The sequence below is a fragment of the Athene cunicularia genome (genome assembly GCF_003259725.1).
Source record: "Athene cunicularia isolate RWA chromosome 2 unlocalized genomic scaffold, athCun1 chr2_part1, whole genome shotgun sequence".
NCBI classification, from domain to species: Eukaryota; Metazoa; Chordata; class Aves; order Strigiformes; family Strigidae; genus Athene; species Athene cunicularia.
In genome coordinates, this window is record NW_020799095.1 from 33835463 (window position 1) to 33855098 (window position 19636).

Below are 19636 nucleotides of genomic sequence, written 5' to 3' on the forward strand. Positions count from 1 at the left end.
GGGAGGTATCAGAAACTTCAATCAATACAGTTAATATTTTAGAATGGAAATATAATTAGATCATTATCAGAATTATAATGTGAAGGGACTGCTCCAAAGATTTCTCACAGCACTTAAGTCCCACAATTTAGCTCACTTGACAGACCACACAGTGACTGTGAAGGGCTACCTGTATGGGTAGCTGTACTGGAAGCAGTTTGGGGGGATGGCATGTGATCCAAATTCACATGAATGTAGCACTTCCAAATCATATGAGAGGCATACAGAAAAGAGTTCCTGAACTGATGCTCATATCCACAGACTGAAGTCATACCTATGGGAAGATACTAGATGTAAGACAATGTCCTCCATTGTATGGAGTTGAAGGGAAGGAAAGGAAAATATAGAGTAAGTTTCAGGAAAAATTTCCTGTGAGTGAAAGGATGAAAAAAATGTACTATTAAAAATATTCTTTGGACTTTGCAAATGAACTAAGGGAAAAACATTCAGTGTAGGAACAGGTGACTAGTCCTTTCCAGCATAGTGAGACTTCAAACCTGAGCGGGACTTCAGAGCACCATCAGAACTAGATAGAAAAAGAAGACACATCCCTTCTTTGATAGACTAATGCATTAGACAGACCAATTAATATTCTACTTCTGATTTTGGATTTCATGTACAGAATCCTAATGAACTTACCCTTTCAATGCTCCTGTAAGGATAATTAAGGAATATATAATGGGATAATGGGAAACTTGATCATAGAAGAGAGATTCGTCTAAGGTCACAAGGAAAGGCAATGAAAGGGGTGATTTTAGAAATCCAGTGCCTCAGACCCCACAAAAAAAAAATTAAAAATATGAATTTGCATGAGAAGTTAGTAATTATGGAATTAGCATATAGAAGTATCACTGCTTCCCTTACATTTCACCACAAAGAATGGGTTATCGGCAAAATATTTTGGATATGTTTTACAGAAGAACTAATGAGATAGGAAGTCTACTGGAAAGATACCTACATGCTATACTGGGAAAATACTGAGACCTGCTGACCTTTTGCTGAGATCACTTACTAATTAATAAACACTGGCGGTGGAGAGGTTTTTTTGAAAAGTTAACTTTTATACATTGTTCAGCTATTGTTTTGCTCAGACAGCATATAAATGGCAATTCACATATACTAACAGCTCTGTCCAGGAATAGTGGAATATTTAACATGTCACAGATTAAAAAAAAAAAAACCAACATTTTCTTTTTTGAAGTTACTAGCTATTAATCTATACAAATAAATCTTCTTTCCCTGCCCTCAAAACCTTACTGAATGTGTTACTTTTTTTTATTATTCAATCATATTACTGTAGTTTACTGAGGTTAAGAATTTTCATTGCATTTTAACAACATCATGAAATATGACAGGGTGAGAAAATAAAAATTACAATATTTATTAAAGGAATACCAATTCATCATTACTCTACATTGACTTATACTACCATAACCCAAAATGTAACATAATTCAAGTTAAAGTCAGCTTTCTAACATTATTTGGACTACACACCACCACTAGTCCAAGCTCATGTGTAGCTTACAAAAGTAAAGATTACAGTACCTTTTGAACAGTTTGCTCATCAGCTTCCATTTTTGGTCATCGTCAAACCTGCTCATCTGAAAACAAGAGGGGAAAGAGAAAAGCCATGAAATTACATTACTACACTGATGCATTCAAAATGTTTGCTTCAGGTCAGTCTCTAAACGCAGCAGAATGCACCGGGAATGAGAGTCCTGGCAGAACTGTGACCTTCACCACCGCCCTTGACATTCACAGCCTTCTTCCTGCTGTTCTGCCGGCTGGTCAGATAGAGATGAAGAAGTAAGTTCAAGAGCCAAGTGTGACTGAGTGCCCACAGCTTTTCATTAATACTAATTCTAGACATCCTTGCTGTTAGTCACAGCCAATACAAAGTGTTTTAGCAGGTGGTTCTTTATTGCTCATACAAAACTACCAAAAGATAAGAAGCACCCATTGAATCAGATGATAAACAGGAATCAGGAATATTGTTTGTGTCAAATTCATCTTGCCACTATTAAAGGTGATACTGGGTGTAATCTATATAGACATAACAAAGCTAAACAGCCAAATTCTACTCTATTGCTGTAGTTTCTAGTCCTCCATTAAATATTTTGCTCTGGCAATGCATGAGAAGTAACCTGAAGGTAAAGATTGTACGTTGTACTTACCAGTGAAAAAACCTCCTTTTAAGAGCTGTAATAAAGCACAGGCATCAAAAGTAGTGATGGCTTATCTGAGAGAAACTTACTCTGTTAGAAATTTCCACAGAAACGCAAAACTAGTTATATGAATACACATTCAGATATCTTGCAGAAGCTCAAAAACTATTCTAGAGAGAGAGTAGGTTTTAATACAGTTTCCTTAAGATAAAATAGTAGACTGTCATTTAAAAATTTAACTATCTACATATTTACAGCACGTATCTGTCACAAAATATGAACTCTAGCCACATTGCTAGGCAATAATAAAAGTCTCAAAAGCCCCAGCAAATATTCCTTTGTCATAAATTAAAAATATGTAAATATATGCATTAAAATTAGAATAAATATGTATGAATTTCTCTACAAATACATACAAAATTAGCATTCAATACCAGAAAAAGACAATAGTCCAGAAATAAGTCACCATCCTTCTGAAGCGTGTTAACAATTAATTCCAACTTTAGTGACACTTCTTAAATGCTGCATTTAAAGTAATCTTGATTTAACATCAGTTTAAAGTTTTACCTAAGAAATATTGTTCCTTTTTGGAGCATTTCAGAGCATTTTGGAGATGAGAAATCTTATTGTGCAGTTTAAAAACCTCTTCTCTGAAATCCTCATTCTCTTTTTCAAGCATTTTTTTTTCATGGTCATCATCTTCAAAGACAACCTGAAAGATTGCGATGCCTTGAATTTATAAGTAAGGAACTGGGGACTTAAATATGCTGCACTGGTGTAATATTATACAACACAGTATCATATAATTTCTGAATTCTATTACAGAGTCATAATATGAATAGAAAAAAGTCGAGCCTCTAAATAGGTCCCTGCTAGAAGAAAGGCTGCAGTACATTATATACAAAGACCATAACACATGGGGACATTTTATTGACAGGAATAATGCATATCATACTGTTTGTGTGCCCTCATCATTCAGGTCAATTTATTATGGAGGCTGTGTCCAGGAAGGCAGCTGGGGCCTATCCACCCACACTTCCCCCCGTGTTTATGAAGTGCTGTCCGTAACTAGGCAGGCAGGAGAGACTGTGGACAGGCAACACCAGGGGGTTGCAAAGTGCATGGCTAAGGAGGGGGGCTTGTTGCCTTTGTGCCATTTCTCAGTGACAGTGCTGCCAGTGTCATGAGGAGCACATCACATGTCAAAGCGGTGAAGTTTTCAGGCTGGGAGCCGCATGGAGTCCATCAGGCCTTCTGATATCAACACAGTTGGTTTTCTACTTGGTGTCGGAGCCACCCAGAGGCAATTCATATTCTGAACATTAACATGGCTTTGCATGCCTGTCACACATAGACCGTGCAGGGGTTTAATGCTATTGAAGACTACGGTTTAAATCTCTATGCAAACAGTGATTACCTTGTAAGAAGGTTCCAGGATAACATGCAACAAAAGACTTTAAAGTTATAGTTTTAGTAAAGCAAACTCATTTACATTTTTATTATGCGTGTCCTTTGTTTAAATCTTGCCACGTCCATTATGGAAAAGACTTCTTATGCAACTGAAGCTTATTGGGACAGCTACTCTTTTTTTCTTGTTGGTTTCAAAGCTATTGAAAACATTTGAATATATTGTCTTATGGCTGTCTAGATTTTACTGCCACATATTTCTTTTAAAAATATAGAAAAGCTTTCAGTGCTGGCACAGATCTTTATAGTAATACCAGAATATTAACTAACTCCTGAAACCATTTAAAATATTAACACAAAAGAGAAGACTCAGACAGCAGTTGCTTTGCTTGGTAAAGAAAATTTAGGATATTATTTGCTTTGTTTGGTAAAAATAAAAACATTCAAAGAAATTACTTCAAAATAAAAATGTTAAAGACTTTTGAAAATAAATTTTCAAGGATTTCAAATGGCATATAAACTTAAACGATAGTGTAATGATGGGCAAAATTTAGTCCATAACTATTTGTTTTTCCTCAAAAAAGACATTTTTGATCTCCAGTTTACCAGAATAAATTATCAATGTACATAAATTTTTGGCCACAGAGTTTTCACTGATTTTATAAGAAAACATGTCAATGAAATGCCAAGTGCTTTGGAAAGTAATTCACACTAGTTTGTGGTTCCCCTTCGTTTACTGAAGAAACAGTAGCAGTTTACATAAAGACCAAGTATGATTAACAAAAATGTTACTTTTAATAATGTAAATTTTAAAAAAAATGGTAATGAAATACTCCAACGGTATTTAATTTTAAACAGTCTTTATGCAGTAACAGATTTAGAATCAGTCCTCTGAGGTAATTATTAGAGTGCATGTTTTTATTGAAAACTACCAAATCCTGTAGACAGATGAGCACACTCTAGGGAAAACAGTAGAGTTAAGAAAATGGCACATGCAATATTTAAGTAATTAGCTAACACTCTGCTCTGGCAGCGGTCAACTCTAAACCACTGTAAAACAAACTTAGAATTTCAAAAGATCTTTAAGTAACAGTTACAGCTCTAATAGGCTTAAGTATTTGTTCCTTTGCTCTGGCTGTATTTGAGCATCAACAGCTGATGCTCAAAGAAGGACTTTTATATAAAATAAACAAAAAGATCTTAATGAATCCTGTGACTAAGTTTTAAATGGTATCTCAAATGTAAATGTAATAATTATCTTTTACCGCTTTAAGGGAAGGATATAAACATTTTCTTCGTGAAGTTGTACTTTGCCCATTACTCAGATACCCTTTAGCTCTAGCTCCACCATCTGCTAAAACCAAGAACTGCAAGTAATTAACTATTCAGTCTCCTGCTGCAATGAGGACACTCATTAGCAAAATGAACAAAGGGACAATTTTCTGTAGCTACAGTCATCTGTTACACTTTGAGTGGCAGGTTTTGTAGCAATGTTCTCTCTACCATCTGCCCACAGCGGTAGCGTTTGGCTTGCTTAAACTAGGGAACTTTTAAGTTGTAAGAAAAAAGGGCTAGAGGTTGGAAGGCGATTATAACACGGCTTATATAGAAGGCTTCACTATTTCTCACCTTTTCTGTTTTAAGGCCTTCATTCTAACAGTTTTATTACTTTAGGTAAAAAATATGCATATTTTTGCCTTAATAAATTCTGCTATATATTTGCAAGAGTATGTATTGTTGATTCTTAAAATTGCTTTTCTGATAATACCAGACAGATATACTTACCTAATTTTGGAATATAATAAACTTCAACTAGATTAATCCACCTACACCCCTAGTATTCTAGCCAAGTAGGTAAAGGTAAGAGAATATAAGTATTTATTATGCAGTTGAGAAATATACATTTCTGTTTTGTACCCTGCAGTGTTTAATATACACTCGAAATAATCAATTGGATTTTTGAATAACAGCCATGATTTTTTTTACTCTTATTGCAAAGAAATATGATACAAATTACTCATGCTCTCCTATGACACGAAAGAAGAAAATACTTCAGCATATTCTGGTTAATATTATAAACTGAGGTTGTTATTGTTGTTGATTTATTGGCAACTTGCCTTGAAAACAAATCCATTCTCGAAAATGTCATCCAAATTATTACATACCTTTCCATTTCTCAGCTCTCCTTTAAGTACTTAAATTCCGCATTATGTACACCACAAGAGGGTGCAATTGCACAAGCTGTCATGAAAAACTCATTTATAAATATGCCAGTTTTCAGTTGCAAAGGAAAAGATAATTTCGGTATTTATTTATATTTATTGTTATTATCCCTAATATGTTACATTCGTACATTCATGATTTTAATCCTTTCATAGTTGATAACTGTACATTGCAAAGAAATGCAGTTTTAAGGTTGAACATGGGAACCTATAATATGGCCACTGGTTGAATACAAGCCTTTACTTTTCAGTCACCCTGTTATTACACCTGTATCTTCAATTCAGCTAATGCAGATATTCTATAAGGGCTTCCAGTCTTGAAGATTTTGGAAGATCAAGATGCCATCATTCCTCTGACAATATCTAATCAGCAATCATTGGCACAGCAGTTTCACCTTGTAGCCGCTGTAATTGATTTTGTCATCTATGGAGGTCTTTTAAATGCAACAAAATATAGATGCCAGCCAGGAAGGGACTAACAAGTTGTTACTGGCCCAAATAGCTCCATTTACCTTTTCAAGTCATGTCACAGATGGAAAAAAGATTAAAGACAGCATAGCTTTGGAGGGAAAATAGGCAGTTCATTGCAAACTCTTTGACAGAAGAAAATAGCAAATGTTTCTTGTTTCTGTTTTGTATAAATGCAGAACTCTGGGAGAAGAAGCTGGTGATGACAAACTTTTGCTGTGTGGATCAGCTAAAGATTGTGTAGATACTGAAGTAATCCTTGAAGTGCAGCCGAAGGATAAAGGGTCAGCCAGCCAATTTGACACTAATTGTTTATTCCAACTGGCCTTCTCTACTTTCCCCTTTTTCATCCATTCAGAAACGTGTCTGGGACAAAGCTCAATTACAGAATTTTTATGAACTGTTGTTAGAATACTTCTAACAACAGAGAGAGCAGGAAGTTTTCATGTATGGTACCTTTTAAGAGAATTCTGTATAGATCCCACACCCTAGGCAAATATCCCTAAATCCTCTCCTTGGCAATGTATTCAGATTCCGTAATCAAGTAAGCTCAAACTATTTGATAAATAGATTTAAGCTCAGTTTTTCCATTTAGGGCATTTTCTCCAGCTCATAAAAATGTTTTGGCTTTTTCTTGTTTTCTTTCCTAACCGTGTGGACTAGGACTAGTACTCACAAGATTCGAGAGATCAAATATCTCCTTACACTTACCTAATCACTGAAGAAGTATAGCAACCCTTTTAACAACTGCCCTTTTTTTTTTTTTTTTTTTTTTTTTTGGTACACACTGAATTCCTGAAAATGGCTCCCCATCCTGTAGGTATTGGCTGCATTCCTTGCTTTTAGAGGTATAAGCAATCATTTGTTTTAATGGACCCAGTGCATGACAGGGTGCTACAACGGCCATGTGCTGTCATTACTTACCTATCACTCTGTGTTGTCTACAGGTTTAATCAGCTGTGTTTTAATTTAATTCCAGGTCACCAATAATATATTAGGAATATAAAAATAACCTTTATTAATTATTACATAACTTTACTAAACAAACAAACAAGACCTATACCATGTTGATTCCTCATTTGAAGTATTTTTGAAACATTTAATTGTTGAACAGGAGCTTTGCACAAAGAAAATGTCTTTATCTGGTTCATAAATTATGTGAAGTGCAGGACCTGAAGAGCATCCCATCTTACTGGACTTAAAAGGATCAATGGCAACAGTAGGTATTTACCCTACAAGCTCCACAGTCTAGGTAAATAATGTAACTTTGACTGCATTTCTTGTACTGAAGCGAAAACTTCACAGTTGTGCCTCCTTGTTTTGCCCTGTAGGCAAAGGGCCTCATTCATGTTTATCTACCTCTACCCAAAGTCTGAAACACTTTTAGGAGATTCCCACCCCTTAATGGAAGATCATAAAACTGAATTTTAAGGCATGATGTATCTTAGCATAGTACATACTCTATTTCAAACAGTGCTACTAAATCAAACACCTTGCAAAAGTCTTATTTTCACAGATACCACTCAACCAAACTTGTATTCTACTGAAATAATGAAATCAGTTTTGTTAGGAAAACATCTATTTGGTATAAAGCCTTTAGTGATGATTAGGAAAGTCCATCTTAAGTTTTTGATTATGTTAACATACCTAACACAAACAGGGCAGCAGTCTCTGGGGGACCCCTGGATCTAAGATATCTGGGTTTCCTCACCTAGAAATGTGTTCTCTCTGTAAATGTGTAAAATCCCTTCTGGAGGTTAATAAATCAGGAACTACTTGTTAACCTGCAGTACAAGCACCTTGTTCTGCCTCTTCCTATATATAGCACATGCTTTTTAAAATTGTCCCTTGGATTTTCACATTATTAATAATTCTACAATTTTAACCTAAGAGTCATATAATTGCAGCCACTTCCTTTGCTCCCAGTATATCAAGATTATTTTGTCCTTAATGGTACCATTAATAGTTATTTTCTCGATACATTGTTCATTTTATACCCTTCAAAAACTTCTAATTATATTAATTTCTATATTTTTCCCACATTTGTTATATGTTGTTTTAATTTCTATCATTTGCTAATGTCATCTTGCCATGAAACTAAACCAGGACTTTAGTAAAAGCTATTCTTTTCCATGATTATGATACTACGGCTTTTTGGTCACGTAATACTTTTTTCTTAGAGATTTCAGCTTTTTTGTTCATATTCTTGTGTTTAGATTTTAAGCCTCAGTCAGTCTCCCTCAGCAATGTAAAACAAGCTTTTTATGTGCATAAAAATCCACTTGCATACACAAATGTGCTCATATCCTTATGGCACAAATTACTAACTTATCATTCATCTTGGCCTCACCTTGAGTACCGTGTGCAGTTCTGGGCCCCACAATTTAAGAAGGATGTGAAAGTCCTTGAGTGCATTCAGAGGAGGTCAAAGAAGCTGGTGAAAGGGCTGGAATGAATGTCCTATGAGGAGCAGCTAGGGACTTTGGGCTTGTCTAGTTTAGAGAATAGGAAGCTCTGAAGACCTCATTGCTCTCTACAGCTTCCTGAAGAGGGGAAGTGGAGAGGGAAGTGCTGAGCTCTTCTCCCTGGTATCCTGTGACAGGACGCGTGGGAATGGCACAAAGCTGCATCAGGGGAGCTTTAGGCTGGACATTAGGAAGCATTTCTTTACCAAGAGGGTGATCAAACACTGGAACAGTCTTCCTAAAGAGGTAGTTGATGCCCCAGGCCTGTCAGTGTTTGAGACTTTGGACACTGCCCTTAACAACATGCTTTAACTTTTGGTGAGCCCTGAACTGGTCAGGCAGTTGGACTAGATGATCACTGTAGGTCCCTTCCAACTAAAATTTTTCTCCTCTTCTTCTCCCCTCCCCTCCCCTCCCCTCCCATCTTCTGTCATTTCAAACCAACATCATTTCTTTGTAACATAAAAGGCTGGAATACTATTTACATTCTCAGTTCATGTTATTAGTGGGAATCTACAAGTACGATTTTTTTTTAAAGGCAGAAGTCAATGGTTTAGATACAGTGTGTGCATATATATCAGTGTACTGTATCTGGCTCCAGAATGACCACCAGCTGACAGCTTGGGTGTCTTTACTCTGGGTTTCACAGCCATTACAATGGGTATACACATGCCGTTTAGTTAAGAGGCAGAATCCAAAATCTGCATCAAAATCCCTGATGATGCACTAAAGAATTTTGTATTACAGGCACTAAGATCTACAACTACCTGAACTTATACCACTAAAAGCTGCAGGACAGTTTAAGTACTGCTGCCAAACTACTCTGAACCCTAATAGCAATGAAAGGTTTAACATCTAATTTCCAGTAGAAGTTACAAACATTTCTTTACAAGCTGCTTTCTGATCCAGCTAGGTGTTCTAAAAGTACTCCTGCCAACTCAGAACTTTTAAAAGACAGTGAGGAGGTGATTTAGTACCCCTAGAATTCCATAGACCACTGTGATAATGACAACCCTTGTTTACATCCAGCCTCTTCCTCTTTGGAGAAGAAATCTGAACCAAAACTAATGCAATGACAGCCTCTTAGTATATTCACACAGGAGCCTGGATTGCAGCACCTGTTACAGAGAACATTTAAATATACATATTTTTATAAAGTAAAACGGCCTCACTGGGGCTCACTCAGAAGAACCAGAAGAAAAATAAGCCATATCACTGTTGACTGTTGTAGTTAACAGTCTGTTGCAAGAAGGAATTACTATCACTTCCTTCCATACACAGGAATGACTGACTTGGTTTAACAATCCATTTCTAGAACAGGTTGCATAGCTATGAATTCCAGCTGGGGAGAGATACCTGGTTTCCTCAGAAGGTACATCATAGATGCCATATTTCTCCTTTACATGCCATACTGTCTATCTTAGGTGGCTGCCAGCACAGTTAGATTTTCAGATCTCATTAGTACTACACATCTCAGAGATGCATGGAGAGATGAAATGAAAAAGCAATCCAGGGTCAGGCTTAGCCAAAACATCTTCAGAGCCTGAGACTGCTTTTTAACAGCCTAAAGCATATGAGAGGTTTTGAAAAAGTGTTATAGATTTCTCACACTTCAATGAACTGCAGATGAGTATAGTTAATTTGGGTAGAAGGACGTGTTTATGTTAAAGAAGGGTTACAAAGATTATGTATCGACATATGTTTTGACATATTTGACATTTGACATGACATATGTATTATGTTTCCCATTTGAAGACCACAGACCGAATAAGAAGCACAGTTCTTAACCATTGTAACAAGCCCTTTATGTCTGCATTTGGGTGGGGAAAAAGATTCACAGTTGAAAAGGGCTTCTCGTGTCTATTAATGGTTGTACCCAAGTAGCTGTCATATTCCATGAACTGTTGCAGGAGTTAAGAAAAATTAAGCATGAGGGATTTTGTGTTTTATTTTTATATTTTAAATGAAGGTCTATGTTCAGTGCATACTCAAAATGCCAACTTAAATGATTAACAACACAATTCTGAAGACAAAAAAAGATAAAAGATTTATTTTAGAAGTTATTTAGAGACAGTAGGAACAAAGAGAAACATGAGAAGATGTAAGTACTTCTGTAAGTAGTGGAACAGAGGTGGACCTTTCTGTAACTGAGATGTTCACATGCATGGAGTAAGAATGGCACTGAGAGCAATATTTTTAAAAGCTGTATCTAACTTTTTGAGTTGACTTTTGGGGATTTTTTTTTTGTTAAGTTTTTACAAAATTATTTTAGAAAATATTTTATTAAAAAAATCAGGAAAGATAGATCAACTACTAACTCTTGGTCAGACTATCACTATATAAATTTGTGTGGCATTAATAGAGTAATATAAATTAGTCAAAATACTTATCATAGCACAGGTTAATCCCAAAGAGTGTTCTAGCACTTTCTCAACCTAATGTTTCCTATAAAAATAAGAGCACTAGAAATACACTTCATTGAATATGTTTAAAGATTTCCACGTTTGGATAATGAGTTTATGAACTTTTAAAAAAACATACCATTTTAGTCTTTTTTTTTTTTCTAATCCTGAAATTTTCTCCCCAGATCTTCCATTATGGATTCTTCCTCGTGTAGCTTGTTAGGCAAAAGCTTCAAAAGTTTTCTTGCTGAACATGCTGTGTCTCCTCCATCTATGTTGTAATACTTCTACTACAAGAAAAGATTCTTCAGTGAGACTCGGGCATAAACCCCATAACCCTCTTCAAAAGCTACAGCATATTTCTTGTAATTTGAACACATCATAATGCATATTTTACATTTAAGAGTTCTGTTCCAGTATCGAAAATAAAATTTTACTGTATCTGACATCCCAAATGCTTAAACAAAAAGTGTGTTATATCTAATACATAATCTATAATACTAGAGAATTCAAATGCACATCAAAGAAAAAGGAAATTTGAAAAAAATTTGCATATTCTATATATTTTAAAACTTTCAAATAATGTATTTAAAACATATAAGAAATAAAATAAGGACAAAATACAGCATAAGTACAGAATAAAAAAAATAATTAAAATGTTAACTTTGCATTACTGGCATTTATTTGTACATCTGGGCTGCACAAGAAAATTGTTTAAATTGCCTTAAAGGATAAAAAAAGAGCACCCACAATGGATGACTTCCTTCTTATGTAGTAAAAAAATTAAAATAAGACTTTCAAAGAAAACCAACATGTGTAGCCTCCCATTATACAGAAATGTCTCTCCAAGGTGGTGTATTGCTACCAGTTGGCCATTAGGAAGCTCTAAGCTCAGAAGTGTGTTTGAGCTCTTCCTTCAGGAGTACCTAGATACCTAAAGTTATTTCCAAGGTTAGGTGATAAAAAACTTATTTAAAATATTAATATTACCAGAAATATACTATCTCTTGTGTAATACATTAACATTTGTAGCACTTACTAAGTGAAAGAAGTAGGGTTCAATTATTTTTTCAACCACAGTGGAGTCAAACTCAGCTCTCCTTTCTCAGAGAACCTCACCTACAAAGCTATACACATGCCCGCGACAGGGCAAACCTCCACCTGGTTGCTGAACCTGGACAGAAGAATCCGAAAGTAATGCAAGATATTCCAAAGAGAAAGCAAAGCAAAGGGAACCTGACCCTGCAATCCCCTGGTGAGAACACTGCTACCATACACTCCATGGAATATGCATTTTTTTTTACCATGGGATGAGTACATGAGCTGGATTTGGGAAAGAAAATTTTTCACATGCAAAATGAAGTTTGCATTATTCTAGATGGTCTCTGCAACGGTACTTGATTGCATATAGACACATTTTAACTAGTCACACTTTTAATAGTCTGTGGAGATTTAGTTCAATGTCAGGTGAGTATAGACGACAACTCAATTCACCCTTAAGTAGGTATCTAAAATTGATCAGATGAACTGTGTCCTAAAAAATGCCTGTTTCTCTGACTTGACTATCAAGAAAGGAAGGTCAGCACAGCTGCATCATAAACATGTCTACATTATTGATGAAGTGTTACAGGAGACAAATGCCACTCTTAGTTTTTCTCAGAAGTGACTATTTCCCAAAAGGAGTGTTTCACTACCTAATTTTAAAAGGGAACATAGTTTTTCTTCAAATAGTCTATAGTCTACAGCGCTCTTGTAAACCAACTCTGCTTAAAATGTTATTAAAATGTTCTATATATTAAAAATTCATTGCTAGAAGATTCCACAATTATCATGAAAAATAATCTATTTTACACTTGCTTTTGGCATAGAATTTGTTTCTTCAAGTGATGGTGCTATATATCATTATTCAGGAATGAAGAACCAAAGTAAAAAATTAACATATTTCCTCTCTGTGAAATCTTAATAAATTTTGTAGTTCTTTCTTTACAGAAGCTATCCTTTCCTTCACTGCTAAAGCCTAGCTTTTGCCTTCGAATCACACACTTTAAGCTATGCAACATTCTTGAAATGCAAAACATCTTCTGTCACTTGCTCACTGTTTTCAGCATTCTAATTTCCTCTCACATCTTTAAAAATTCCTCAGTCTCACAGTTCCTCTTACATTTTCTGTGAACTTTTCTCCTTTGCTTTACATTTTTCCGCCCTGTTGTCTGAAACATCCACATGATTAATGCTAGTTTTAACTCATTCACAAGTGCACCTGTTCTCCTGTCCCTTCACATGTCTAGGAGATCATTCATTCTGTAAAAACACATTCTTTTCCCCTTCCAGGATTCTCTATGATTTTCTATATATTCTGTTACATTGCAGATGCTGTCAATATACTGTACACACTTCCCACGATATATCTCCACTTGACTGTGCTATGTATAAATAAATGTAGAATAATTATAGCTAAATATTTGTACTCACTACATTTCCCAACTATCCACATAATTTTTTTCTTTTTTTTTTTTTTTTTTTTTTTTTTTTTTATTTTTAAACACTAACTTTGCTTTGTCAAGAAATACGAACTTACATATTCCATTTGCATGTGGGGTAAGAAAGATTAAAATTCTATACTTTCTAATTTGGATTATTTTTACTGTTCCGATTGCACCCTGAAATCTGTTAAGAAATCTGTGGCACAGTCCCTAGAGGGCAGTAGAAAGCCACCTGGAGTGCCCACGATTGGTCAACATCCTCTATTCGGCAGTCCAGGAGTTCAATTACCAAAGATATCAAGACATTTTCATTTTTTATTGAACCAAACAGCATTTTATGTGATTACTATGTTTCTGACTCCTAACAGACCTAATCACAGACTGTCAGTTAAGCAAGTTCCCTTCATTTGCTGTGAATTAAAGCACACTCATCCCCTCAATTTGATTTCACTACCCTCAATAACAAGCAAAACTAAGCACTGACTGTGTATCTGGTTCTGATCCTACCCTGCTTGACTATTTTACGGTCAATTGTTTTTCACTAGTCAAGAAATTAACAACTCTGCAATTTTTGCTTTCTTCCACTGCTTTCTACAAACATACCTCATTCATGTTGTAGTAACTATGATGTTACTCACCTAAAACTATACTCAGAGTAGGCTGAACTGCATAAGGAGGGGAAAAACAAAACTCGCAAAAAACAATTACATTTTTTGTTAATTGTTTCTATTCAATATAGTTTAAATGCTTAGACTTCACAAAAAATTCAAATACACCCTTCCCCAGGTTTTGAAATGCAAGGCTATTCTCTGTAATTAGTTTATGACATATTAATACTCAGCCCAGCAGTCTGCTACCACATTAGTGATTAAAACCCACCTCAATATTTGCTCTGAGAACAGTCAGTGCATCACATAACTGTTGTTGGCAGCTTTGCTGAATGTGGAACTTTTTCTGCAATTCAATTTGTAACAAATTACTGAGAACTCTGACATGCAATAAAAGGACACAAGCAATTACAAAACCAAACCGAACCGCTTTTATATATTTTACTACTTCATTTAAGAAAATTAAATGCTATACAAGCTCTTGAACCTAAAAAAAAAAGGTCATGTTTCTTCTCTATCACTTCTTTTTTGCTGCATCAATATTTTTAACATTTGTTTTTTAATGTTTGTATCAGAAGCTTGAAACTGAGGCTTTATGCATATTTGTCTGTTGTAGTGAGTGTTCACTAGTTGCAACATGATCACCTAGGAGTGTTAATGCTGGTATGGGCTGTGGTTTACTACCTAAAGATCACCTGACTATATATTTTCAAATAAATATATGGGAAAAGAATTGTAAATAAATTATACACACGGGAAGTGTGCTACACTTCTTGCTAATTAATTCATTGCTATATTTTACTAGAAATAACCACACTACAGTTTAATAAGTTTTCCTAGATATGGTAATAATAGGCCAAGGTCAATGTAACCCATGTTCTGTTAATTGCAAATTTGCAAAAGACACATTAAACAGTCACTTTTAAATCTATATTAGCACTTTTCTTTATTTCCTTATTTTCAATACTTCCGTGGGTTACTTTTCATTAAGCAATATTGTATCAATCTGCACAAAGAGGGGACATGAATGAGAACTGGCATCTAGTGAAGATTAACATGTAAATGAACAAGAATTTTTCTCTCAATCTGTTTATGTAAAAAGTCAATGTCTGTCAGTCGATCATTTATGTATTTATAAAGATTTTAAGACTGTTCTTCAGTTTTTTCTTTGATTTGTGCTTGAATGATACTTTTGTAGATGAACAAATCTTGCTGGAGGGAGTGAAGGAGCTAAAAATAAAAATCTTAGTATTATTTATCTTTATATACAAAGTGAGCTAGTCAGAAGAAAAGTATGACTATTCCATCACTCTGTTCAAGCTGATGGTTAGATTCACGCACCTAAACACAAGTATTTCTATGTCCTACGGTATCCTCTTTGGTCTAAACCAGTCACTTGGGCATGGGTGTCTACAGCTGCCAGAGCACACAACTTCACATCCATGCTTTAGACATCTTAGCCTGGCAGCAGGAGTTTCCATCTGCAGAGTAAAACACCTAAATTTAAGTGCCTGTGTAAGAACTACGTAAGTTTCTGTTACAGGCAATGAAGTCAATGGAACTTGACTCAGTTGCTCATGCACACATGGTTCAGTGTCAGAAGAAATGAGCTATGAAAGACATCTTATGCAGGGCTGGCAGACATGACACAGGGCTAAAGGAAACCTGTCCCCTTCTGAAACTGGAGACAGAGGCTAAGTAGCATAGCTTTAGACATCTCCATTGACTACAAAGACAGATCTGCACTGACTATATGGGAAGTTTAGGTGCCCTGCTCAGACAAGGATACCCCCATGACACACCTAAATGTAGATTTCTTAATCTGTGAGCTGATTCTCACCCCAAATAACGAATTGGACTGTTAAATAAAGTCTTGGGGAGCCTTCTATAATGAAAATAAGATATATTGCAGTATAATGTTCTCTAATGAAATTTAAAAGTGAAGAAAACCCGAATAACTTCTGCAGAACAAAAAAAAATTTACAAAAATGTACCAAAATGAACATATATTGCAATGTCAGAAGTGCCAATGACATCTTTGGAATGTTTGTTGTAAGCACCACTCCATTGTATCACTCCTGTGAAAAATTTAAAAATGACATTCAGAAAACTGTAACTCATGAAATGAAGATCTGAATATACAGTATTAAGCATATATTTCAGTAGTCACAGGCAAGTAAAGCATAATGAGAACTGACCTTCAATATAAATTACTTTGTATCCGGATGTACAAAGCGTTCTCTCTTAAACTAAAAACTCCAAACCTTCAGTACTGCATATTTTGAAGATATTTGGATTCAGTATTTGACAGGTAGAGAATATTTCACAGGAAAGACATTTAACTTTCTCAAAAAAATAACTAATTTAGGAACACTCAAGTATCTGCCAGATGGTAACTTGTCAGATTCTGCAAAGGAGATCCACACATATGTATCAATAGAGGTTATCACAATGTAAATCCAAAAAGTGGTCAAAACTTGTTTGTAAATCCTAATTCAACATTCTGCAAAGTATTTTATGGTAAAAAAGAATTAAAATATCTGCATTTTAGCATGAAGTGACAGAAGAAGAGCTAAAGGAAATGCATTCTGCTTGCCACTGGCTCAGATGAGCAAAATACTCTGAAATCTTTCAGGGATGTGAGGTAGAAAGAGATACTGCTTCTAAAAATAGTATCAAAAGCATTTAATTTTAGATCTTTATGTATACATCTAAAAACTAAAAATAAAAGTTTTGGGTTCTTTTTTTTTTTTTCCCCATGAAATTAACTGTTCGCGCACATAATCATTTTATATCTTGAAGCACCTCCCTTTGTAATTTCTTACATAGTAAAGAGACCGACAGAAACACCTAATTCTGATGGATCGATCTCCCCCTGCAGGTCTCTAGAGACACCGGTCTTTCATCACAAATTGTAAGGCACTTACGTTAAGCAGACTGCATGTACCTCCTTATGAGCTGCACCCTCCCTCCCAAGTCTAAGCATTCAATTTCAGACACTGCTTAAGATACACTTGTAATTATGCAAGAGTAGATAACACGATTGGATCTTCTTTCTAATTTGCTTTTGTATGTGATTTGCAGAAGCGTTGCACTATTTTATTTAATCTCCTTAACAAGATGTGTGAGGTCTCTTTAGCCACACCCATAACTGATAACGGGCACATATCTACGGAACTGACAGGCCCACATTTATTACTATTAGATAGGTTTAAACCTTCAGAATTTTCACTTAGGTTTACTTTTTTTTTTTTTTTTTTTAAACAATGTTAATCCCTATGTAATTTTCTCTGATTCAGATAGCCAAGTAATCCACGAATCTATTAATACTTGTATATTACTCTATTTTGAAAACAGAAATTTATATCACTTAGCTGAAATAGATGAAGATAGAAGAAAAGTCAAAACAGCTCCTTAAGAATTACACAAAACAGAGATGACAGTGACAAAAGCACACATTCTGCAGCATGAAGCTATTAAGATACTTTCCTAATTTACCTTGATTAAAGCTTGCACAGCAATAGCTATCTCATTTAGTTCTGGTGTTCCTTTGATATCTCTGTGTGTAGCATGATCTGTGCTGTAATATCCTATTTTTAAGTCATCTGAAATGCAAGGCCTCCAAAACCAGGTAGAATTAAAAAACATACTTGTAATATTACAGTACTTGCATTAATCAAGCTAACTGATGTTCTGTTAATAATGGAAATTCAGAGACAAAATGCCTATTTTTTTATCATTTCACTTGTCTGACTTTTTTAAGATAGAGGGGAATTTAAAAGAGTGTAATGAACACAACATTTTGTTTCTATGTTTGTTTCACAAGGACAAGATTTTTATTCAATTAAAAAGTTAAACAACACTAAACATTATGTTAAAGAACATAAAAGAAAATGCTAAAGAAAAAATGTGTTCTATCAGTAAATTGATTATTTTCAGTGTTCTGTAGAAAAATGTATCAGTCCAGAAATCCTGGACTGTAGATATAGCTAGAAGCTGGATTTTCTGTCTCACTGATAAATTTGATACTATTAATATAGCCTAAAAGACATTGTTACACTTTTAATAAATAATTAGAACACTGGATTGTTAAAAACATAGTACTTTGACTCTGTCCTCCTTTCTGTTAGAAATGGATGGTGTCAGAAAATTCTTGCCCAGGTCTACCTAATTAACAGGTCATCCTGACCGGACAAATAAGTTTAAAATTTTAATAGCATTCAATCAGAGGTGTTCCAAAGACCTCTTTATTTGGTGAACATTCAGATATATACCAAGTCCTCGCAGCTCAGAAAGCCAACCACATCCTGGGCTGCATCAAGAGAAGCATGACCAGCAGGTCGAGGGAGGTGATTCTCCTCCTCTACTCCACTCTTTTGAGAAACCACCTTGAGTTCTGTGTCCAGCTCTGGGGCCCCCAGCATAAGGAGGACATGGACCTGCTCAAGCAGGTCCAAAGGAGAGCCACAAAGATGATGAGGGGGCTGGAGCACCTCCCCTGTGAGGACAGGCTGAGAGAGTTGGAGGTGTTTCAGCCTGGAGAAGGCTCCGGGGAGACCTCCAGTACCTAAAGGGGGCATACAGAAAAGATGGGGAGGGACTCTGTCAGGGAGTGTACTGATAGGGGTAATGGTTTTAAACTGAAGGATGGTAAATTTACATGAGATGTAAGGAAAAAATTATTTACTGTGAGGGTGGTGAGGCCCTGGTACAGGTTGCCCAGAGAAGCTGTGGCTGCCCCCTCCCTGGCAGTGTTCAAGGCCAGGTTGGACGCGGCTTTGAGCAACCTGGGCTAGTGGAAGGTGTCCCTGCCCACGGCAGGGGGGTGGGACCGGATGAGCTTTAAGGTCCCTGCCAACCCAAACCACTCTATGAGTCTCTGTGAAACTCCTCACTGAAGCAGTTATGATCCCAGCTGTAAGACTGCCCTGTAAAGATGCGCCATTAAGCTAAAAGGTCCGCATTACGACGGGCTGCGTTAACTTTAATTTAGTGCACAAACTGATTACTTTCAAACAGAAATACAAGTAGATTCTTCCAAAACAGAACAGAGGAGTGTACACAAGATAGTTTTATCTTTGTCAGTCCCTGGAATAGCAGCAAAATACAGGGAACGTTCTTAAACAGGTAAGAAAGGTATTTCGGTGAAAACTCAGCGTATAAGCGCTCCAGAAGCATTACTAAGAGCAAAATTTAGGACGTGTCCGGCTTCATGGTCGAAAGCACCGTGAAACGGAGTCCCGTTAAACAACGTCTGGAGTCACTCGATACCGACAGGGAACCGCCCTCGGCCGCTGCAGTTGCGACAACAGGCGGGATCCCCACGGAAAGCGACTGTACCCACACAAGCCAGCACCCAGACAGCAACCCGCCGCGG

The 19636-nt window shown here is 35.9% G+C and overlaps 1 long non-coding RNA gene across 6 annotated transcripts in view; it reads right to left on the minus strand.

Annotated features, from left to right (window-relative positions):
• LOC113476974 overlaps positions 1-18614 on the minus strand; it is a 37436-nt gene extending 18822 nt beyond the window's left edge. For 4 of the 6 annotated variants that reach the window (XR_003397815.1, XR_003397816.1, XR_003397814.1 and 1 more), the window contains exons 1-4: positions 14531-18614; positions 11308-11455; positions 1585-1640; positions 679-757 (exon numbers count right to left, since the gene is read on the minus strand). This is a non-coding gene — a long non-coding RNA (uncharacterized LOC113476974). The remainder of the gene's footprint in view (positions 1-678; positions 758-1584; positions 1641-11307; positions 11456-14530) is intronic. The other 2 variants (XR_003397818.1, XR_003397817.1) reach the window with 1 other exon arrangement.
• Positions 18615-19636: the final 1022 nt, after the last annotated feature.